The 8,766-nt window shown below is 40.8% G+C and overlaps 1 pseudogene; it reads left to right on the forward strand.

The window, feature by feature from the left end:
* Positions 1 to 7,259: 7,259 nt before the first annotated feature.
* Positions 7,260 to 7,762, forward strand: LOC124507601 (ferritin light chain-like; annotated as a pseudogene).
* The last annotated feature ends 1,004 nt before the right edge of the window (positions 7,763 to 8,766 follow it).

The raw sequence follows: 8,766 nt of genomic DNA on the forward strand, positions 1-8,766 counted from the left end.
TAATAAAATTATTTTTAAAAGCCTCGAAGCAATCAAGCATCAATAATGACCATTTTATTTTTTTAATAAAATACAAAAAATATAGAGAAAATGTGTATCCATTCACTTACTACCCAGCTTAAGAAATAAAATGCTACAAATATAAATAAAGCCCACTATATGCTCTTCCAAAAACCCAACACTTTGCTTCTGCCAAGAGGCTAACTCTATCCCAAATTTAGTTTTATCGAAGCCAGTACTCAATTTAGTATTCTCTTTTTTCTACTCCTTTTATCCCTTCCTTGTCTACTGTTACCACTATCTTTGTTCAATGAAGCAATATTCACTTGCTAAACCACAACTTTATTTGCTTATACTATGTCTACACTCCGGAGGAATTTTGTAACTAGCCTCCTTCTCTGTACATTGGGCTCTCCCACTATGGTCATAGCAATCCCCTCCTCCGCATGTTGTAAAGCTACATGCATTTTCCACTTTACTCCTTGAACGTTAGTTGCAAACCAATTACGTACCAGCTATTGTGCTAGGGATTGGAAATGCAATAGATGCTTAGTAAATATTTGTTGAATAAGTGAAAAATGGATTCTATTCCTGCTCTTAAAAGCACAGATAATATGAAGGAGAAAGACACAACAGCTATTTGGTAAGTGATACTGGACAGATAAATAAAGGGCTATGGGAATACAAGCCAGATACCTGATCAAAGTACTCCTGTCGTTGCTCCTACGGTATATCAGAATCTTGTCACTTCACCTGATGATTTCTCACTCAGACATTTGCAGACTACTCATGTAATCTTTACAGCCTCTCTATTAAACTCCCAATATTTCTGGAAAAGTCTCCCACTGGCCCTCAAGGGTGCTAAGTAAACATCCAAGAATACAGAACCAGAAAAGGCCGAGGCAAGCCCATCTGAGAGCTACCAAGGCTTTAGGAAAATATTATGATAGTAAAAGTAAGTTTTGGTGTCATTAGTAACCAATTATTGGCAAAACAGTAGTAATAACAACAATAACAGCATGGTGCCTGAAAATGGGACAGCCTGGGCAGAAAGAGGAGTGATCTTTGATGGAGGAGGCACTTTGTCAAAGGCAAGTGCAGGGACTGTATTGCTAGCATTCTTCATTTGTTTAGCAGACTACTAAGTATAGGAAAGGATTCACCTTCTGCATACTTGTCACACCATGCTGTGGTTTCATATCGCCTGAGGCAGCAGGCCCTCGGTTGCTGTTTGTGTTAGTAACAGAAGAGTCATTTCCATGGTTCCCTTATGGTTTCTAGAGACAATTATATATATTTTTAAAGCTTGGCTGATTTTATTCATGGAATCCACCCAATAGTTGACTCACTACAAGTGGCATAAGTCCATATTTTGTAACATATATCAACATCTCACAGTTATGAAGTATTACATTCCAGAGTAGAAAGGTCTTTTAAAAATGATATGCATCTACAACATTCTTGCTCGGAGCACCCATCCGTAGGCTCCTGTTGCGGACGGGAACCAGGATAGCTTCATTGGCCCCTGCTGGCCACGGCCTCACGGAGGCCCCCTGGGACAGCACAGAGGCAGAATGGCAAATGATCTCACCTCAGGTGCCGATGCCAGTGGATGGTAGAGGCTGCAGACAAAAACACACCGATGGAGGAGAGGGACTTAGAGATCCTCAGGAAATACAATCTGTCCTTTAGTATTCTTCAGGACAGAACGATCAACCCCTTTTATGCACCACCTTCCCCCAAAACATTTCCACAAAAGGTATAATATGTAAGCTGAATTTTTAAGGAAAACTAAGAATTCACCAGGTGGGAAAGTGGGTGAGGGCTTAGCAAATGCAAAAACATTAAGGCATTGGAATGTTCTCAGCCTGTACCAACATGAGTCATGAGGTACACATGCATTTTTATGTGAGATCATGCCATTTACCAGTCTGTGTAGGGCTTTTTCTTAAATGTTATATCTGAGTTGTATTTAAAATCCTTTAAAAGGCTATTTTTGGAAATGGTATTTTGTTATATACATAGGTCCCAATTTATTTAACCATTCATTCATTGTTGGGCATTTAGTTTTCTTCCAACCTTTCTGTATTACCAACAAGGCTGCAAAGGATATCATTGTATGAATTTCTGATCATTTCAGCTGATTTTTTGATAATTTATTTAGGATATATTTCCAGAAGTGGAAATATCCAGCAAAAGGGAATGGAAATACGCGAACTTCTAGATGTATATGGACAAACTATTTTCCAGAAAGGCTGTGTCATCTGACTTTGCATCCAGCTAGGTAAGAGAGTGCTTGTTTCTCTCACCCATTTCCACTTCGGGGCATTAATTTTATCAAGGCTTGCTAATGTAGTTGAGGTAAAATAGAGTCATTTTTTTGAATTTTTATTTCTTTGAACAATTTCATCCCCAAGCAAAATTATCACGTGTTCACTGTGTATAGTAACACCCCTCCTCTTTTGAAAAAGTTGCTCTGACAGGGAGAATATCAATTTCTATATTGCTTTTATCTGCTTAATCTAGGGAGTAGGAGTACTGCCTAACACTTTGACCTGGTGGGAGGAAGGAGGTGGGCCTTTAATTCTTCCAACTAATGCTGGAATAACTAAAGGTTGTTGTTGTTTGGTATGTAAGTCCCTGTGAATTGCTCTTGCGTAATAATGTAATGCTTCATGTTGCCTGTAGGAAAAATCTCCTCTCTCTTGTTTTCTGGCAGGTACTATCTGTCTTTGGGGGATGTGTGTGTGTGTGTGTGTGTGTGTGTGTGTGTGTGTGTGTGTTTGTGAGAGAGAGAGAGAAGGAGAAAGTATATTCTCTTCATAATTATATAAGTCAAAATTTACATGGTTGCATATGACAGAAACTGAACTAAAAAAGCTTAAACAATAATAGGCATTTGTTGGCATCAGTCACCAAAACTTAGGGGTTCCATGCAGCAATTAAAATGACCAGCACAAGCCCTGTGATTTTCTCACTCCTTGTTTAGGTTTTATTTTCCTCTGTGCTGGCTTTATTCTCAAGCAGGCTATTTCTACATACTGGTCCACATGACCTTCACCAGCTCCAGACAGTAAGGGAAATTAGCATCCAAAATATCAAAAATAAAGGGTGCCTTTTCCCCACTCATTTCAGCAAAGTCAGAGAAGACTTTGATTGGCCCATCTCCTAATATTTACCCATTTTTACATTGATCATCAAAGCCAGGAAGGATGTGATACCCTGCCTACCTTTAGAGCTAGAGAACAGGGTCAGCCCCACCTGAACGACCGAGGCTAAGAATGGAAGAACTGTGGTCTGCCCAAAGATGCTGTGAAAGTGGTGTGCTAGTAAATGTTTAACAACTGGTTCTCTGGAGTAGGAAAAAAAGCCTATTTGTAGTGATTCTCGCCTTCCATGGTGTAAACACTCCCACTATGACTGGTTACAAGCTACCCACAAGACATCTCTGAAGGAATGGTGGGAAGAGGCACATACAGTTGGCTCTCTCACATCTCTGCCGCTGGTCCAAAAAAGAAGTCTCAAGCAAAAGCACTAGATCCCATCTGAATTGTCCTGCTGAGTCTCCAACCCCACTCCATAGACACTTCATATATTACATACACAACAATTTATTATCAGACTGATAAATTAGACTTTGGGAACTTTCATCCCAGGAGCTTTCCTGATATGAAGAGTCAGAATCAGAAAATAACTAAACCCTATGACAGAGAACAGAATTTTCCTAAACTGGGTGGAGGTTCACAATAGGATCTGAAGGAGAGATCCTCTCAAGGAGAAAGGGCAGAGTGTAAGGTGAACTTCAGTACCATGAAGTTATTGACTGTGATGACTAATAAAGATTTTTAACTTTTCCCTCTTAGATTTCGGAAACAGTCATTTTTAGTCTTTTGGTTTAATGATTTTTTTTCCACAGTGAAATATTTTCTACCTACCCCTGAACCCCAAGTACACCATCCCCCAACCACAGCAGCCAATGCCACAGCATAAGCATCAAATTGAAGGACAAAAGTAGGCCCAGGGTTTTCAGGGGCAGCAGCAAAGTAAAAGGATGTTCACAGCAGAGCGGAGAGGAACTGGGGGACGGGGGCGGAGGGGTTGGAAGCGTTGTAGACACATTAAGGAACCATGGATGGACTAGGGAGCAAATGAGGCAAAACTCTGCTTTTCCCCCAAATACACGAAAGAAAAATTACCCTTGAAACAGATGTGTTTTCATTTTGTATGTGAATTCCTAGTCTATGTTATAGTCTATGTAGTTCATTTTTTTTCCTATTTTACTCTTAGTATTTTTACTTTGATTTATGCCATGGTTCAGTTCCCTAGAGGTCTCTGTGATGAGGAGTTGTACCAAAGTGACTTCTTAGAGATTGTTCCTAGGAAAAAGTAGTTGGGAACGGAGAGGTGGGACAGGAAGGGGGGGGCAAAGAATTCTGTGGTATCAAAGTCTCATGGAGGATAACTTCGGCATAAGCCCCCAGGGAGGCTCCGGAGACAACAGAGGTCATGCCTCTAAATTGTTCTGATCAGGGGACAGGAGAAATCTTACTCTCAGTCCTTGGTTAAGGACTATCTTGGGGGTGGGGAGAAGAAGGCAGGTGGGCTAAGAGAACTCTCCAAACAAGAGATGCAAGTACCAGTATTTAGAAGGGAAACATACCAGAAGCCAGTGTGACAGAAATAGTAAAGGATCCTCGGGAATATGAGTGAAACACTGATGGTGTTTGCTATAAATCACTGCATGTGTTCTTTATACATTAATGATATTAACTTGTGTCATACTCATTGAATATATTTTCCCGAGATCACTGTTGGATTTTTAATTCTGGTTATTTTCTGATGTACAGATCTTTTCCGTGTTTATGTAGAAGAATTTTAATTATAATTTCTTTGCAAAGAAGGGACCATATCAATCTTGCTTATCAGTATTTACCAAAAGGCCTAACACATATTAGGAGGTGAATTAATGTTGGAATTACATTGCATATAGAGCTTTGTATATTCAGTATTTTCCAGTTTGGGAACCTGTTGTTAAAATCCTATCATTTTTCTCACATTTTACACCATTATTCTCAGGAGTCCCATTTCGGTGCAGGATGTAGAAAGACACAAGAGAACCATCAGAAGGGGAAGAAATACATCTGAGCACAGGGCCTTGCTCTGATACAAAGCTGTGCTACAATTGGTTAAGAGTGATGCAAGACCCTCCTCTGGGATGCTTACCACGAGCCTCACACTGGGTTACCAGCATTCAGTTTCCATGAAGGAAGAGCAAAAACATGAAAAGAGAGCCCCTGTGTGCTCCAGACATACACCGTCTGCTGAACGTTAAGGGTAAGGTAAGAATACTGAAAAAAACACCAAACCCACACCACACACAACATATCTGTAGCCCACTGATGGAAGAAATGAAAGACTGTGCCACACTGAGCACAGCGGTAGCAACGGCATACCTCAAATCCAACTCAAATACAAACTAGAGTGACTCAAATGCCCACACTAACAACTTGGGAGAAGAAGAGGCTTTCCCCTTTCCAGGCAAGAACAGTGTTTAGTTACTCTCTTTTCTTCGATATGCAGTGTCCAGCATTCCATAACAGTTTATGAGATAACACATAAAATCAAGGGGGAAAAATCAGTACACTGTCAGAAGATAAAACAAATAGAAGAACCAAACCCAGAGATGCCCCAGATATCATACATGGATTTTTATGTAACTATGATGTGTTCAAGGGTCAAATGGAAAATACGGATGACATGTATGAACGCCCGGGGAATTGAGCAAGGAGATGGAAACAATTAAGTCCAAAGGAATTGCTAGAAATCAAGATTATCCCACAAAAGAATTTTGGCATATGTACAGAAAAAACTGATAGAATTGAAAAGAGAAATAGACAAATCTATAATTAAAAATTCGAGATTTCAATACTTCCCTCTCTGTAATCAACAAATAGAACAAGCAAAAAATCAGTAAAGATATTGGAGACCAGAACATTACCAAACAAATTGATTCCACATTTATGGAATACTCTATTCATCCCCAAACAATACATTCTTTTCAAGGGCACATGAAACATTTATCTAGACAGACCATGTTCTCAGAAAAAACAAACCTCAATAATATAAAAGGAATGAAATCATAAAAGATGTGTTCTCTGACCACAATGGAATTCACTAGAAATCTGTAACAGATACAGCCGAGAAATCTCCTCATATATTTAAAAAGTAAACAATGCATTTCTAAATAAACCACAGCTTAAGGGGAAAAAAAGCAAAATAAAATTGTAAAATATTTTGACTTGAATGCAAGGAAAACAGAACATATCAATATTTATTGGATGCAGGTAAATTAGTGCTTACAGGAAAAATTATATCATTAAATATGTGCATTAAAAAAGAAGGAAATCAATGGTCTGAGGTTCCACCTTAAGAAATTAGAAAAAGAAGAAAAAAATTAAAATGAAACCTACAGCAAGCAGATAGAAAAAAATGATAAAGTTCTAATGCAATGGAATGCTGAAAAAACAATAAAGATCACTGTATTCAAAGCCTAATTCTTTGAAAAGATCAATAAAATTGAGAAATCTCCAAGCAGACTGGATCAGAAAGAAAGAATATTGGAAAACGGGGGAAGACTGGGTTGTTGGGCTGGGGAGGAGATTTGAATTACCAATATCAGAAAGAAAAAGGGGGACATCACTATATAACCTACATTTTAAAGGATAAGGAATATCGCAATTAATGCTATGCCAGGAACTTTAATAATTTAGATGAAATGGACAAGTTCCAAAAGATACACAAATAAGCAAAGCCTTTTCAATAAGAAATAAACTGAAGAGTTCTATATCTATTAAAGAAATTGGATTGGTAGTTCAAAACTTTCCCGCAAATAAATGCCAAGACAATTTGACTTGACTGGTGAATTCTACCAAACATTTAAGGAAGAAATACTACCAATCATACCAAGATTTACAGAAACTAGGTGAGGAGAAATACGTCTCAACTCAACTAATGAAGCATTTATACTTTGACTTCAAAACCAAATAAATACATTAAAGAAACAAAGCTCAGGCAGTGCCCATCTCTATCTTGTTCAACAGTGGACAGAACAGGCCCAGGGACGCCCCTTCTACCAGCCTCTGACCACCCTCCAAACTTTTTAACAGTGATAACCTTGGGAGCCATCATCCCGGCCACCCTCTGCCTCCAGGGCCAGCCAACACCCTGTTCTCAGTTTAACTCCTTATTAGCGGTTAATCATGACCTCCCAGATTCGTCAGAATTAATCCGCCGAGGTGGAGGTTGCCGTCAGCAACCTGGTCCACAGCATCTGCGGGGCTCCTACCTGTCTAGGCTTCTATTTCTACCGCAAGGATGTGGCTCTGGAGTGCGTGGGCCGCTTCTTCCCGGAGTCGGCCGAGGAGAAGCACAAGGGCCCTGAGCATCTCTTGAAGATGCAAGACCCGCGCAGCGTCGGCACCCTTTTTCGGGACGTGCAGAAGGCCTCCCGGGATGAGTGGAATAAAACCCTGGACGCCATGACAGCTGCCGCGCTCTGGAGAAGAATCTAAACCCGCCCCTTTGGGATGGGCAGGCTCTGAGTTCTGTCTCGCAGACCGCCAGCTCTGAGACTTCCTGGAGATCCACTTCCTGGATGAGGAGGTGAAACTCATCAAGAAGACGGACGACCACCTAACTCATCTCCCCGAGGTCCGCGCAGGACGAGCATCTCTTGGAAAGGCTCACCCCGAAGCACAACTAGGAGCCTCTGAAGTCCAGCAGCCTTTGAGCGGCCCCTCTGGGGTCCCCCTGGTGCCAGGTTCTGCCAGAGCCTCTCCCTGCTGCGGCTGGGCAGCTGTTTAACCACCTGGAGCCCTCCCAAGCTGTGGACCACATGGAAACAATAAAGCTTTTTGTAGCAAAAACAGAAACCGCAAAACAAAAGAAAACAAAAAAAGGAGGGTGCCTGACTGGCTCAGTCGGTAGAGCATAAGAGTCTTGACCTCAGGGTAGTGAGTTCAAGCCCACATTGGATGTGGAGGCTACTTAAAATAAAAATTAAAAAACAAAAACGGGCACCTGGGTGGCTCAGTCAGTTAAGCATCTGACTTTGGCTCAGGTCATGGTCTCCCAGTTTGTGAGTTCCAGCTCTGCACCTACAGCTCAGAGCCTGGAGCCCGCCTTGGATTCTGTGTCTCCCTCTTTCTACCCCTCCCCACTCATTCTCTCTGTCTCTGTCTCTGTCTCTCTCTCTCTCTCTCAAAAATGAATAAACATTAAAAACAAACACAACAAACGAAAAGCTCAGATGAAAATCCTTAATGAACACAGATACAAAAATCCTTAACAAAACATTAGCAAACTTAATTTAGTAATGCACACACACACACACACACACACACACACACACACAAGTATAATATATCACAACCATAATTTATCCTGGAACTAAAGTTTGTTTAACATTTGGAAGCCAATCAATATAACTCACTGTATCAAAAGACTAAAATCAAAAACATGATCATCTCAATAGATGCAGAAAGAGTATTTGCCAAAACTTAACCATTCACGAAAAAACCTTTTAGCAAACTAGTAATAGAAGAGAACTTTCGGGGTGCCTGGGTGGCTCAGTCGGTTAAGCATCCGACTTCGGCTCAGGTCATGATCTCACGGTCCGTGAGTTCGAGCCCCGCGTTGGGCTCTCTGCTGACAGCTCAGAGCCTGGAGCCTGTTTCCGATTCTGTGTCTCCCTCTCTCTCTGACCCT

The sequence above is a fragment of the Lynx rufus genome, unplaced genomic scaffold (genome assembly GCF_022079265.1).
Source record: "Lynx rufus isolate CCGP_SWC_20201006 ecotype Redwood Valley unplaced genomic scaffold, mLynRuf1.p SCAF_12, whole genome shotgun sequence".
Lineage (NCBI taxonomy): Eukaryota > Metazoa > Chordata > Mammalia > Carnivora > Felidae > Lynx > Lynx rufus.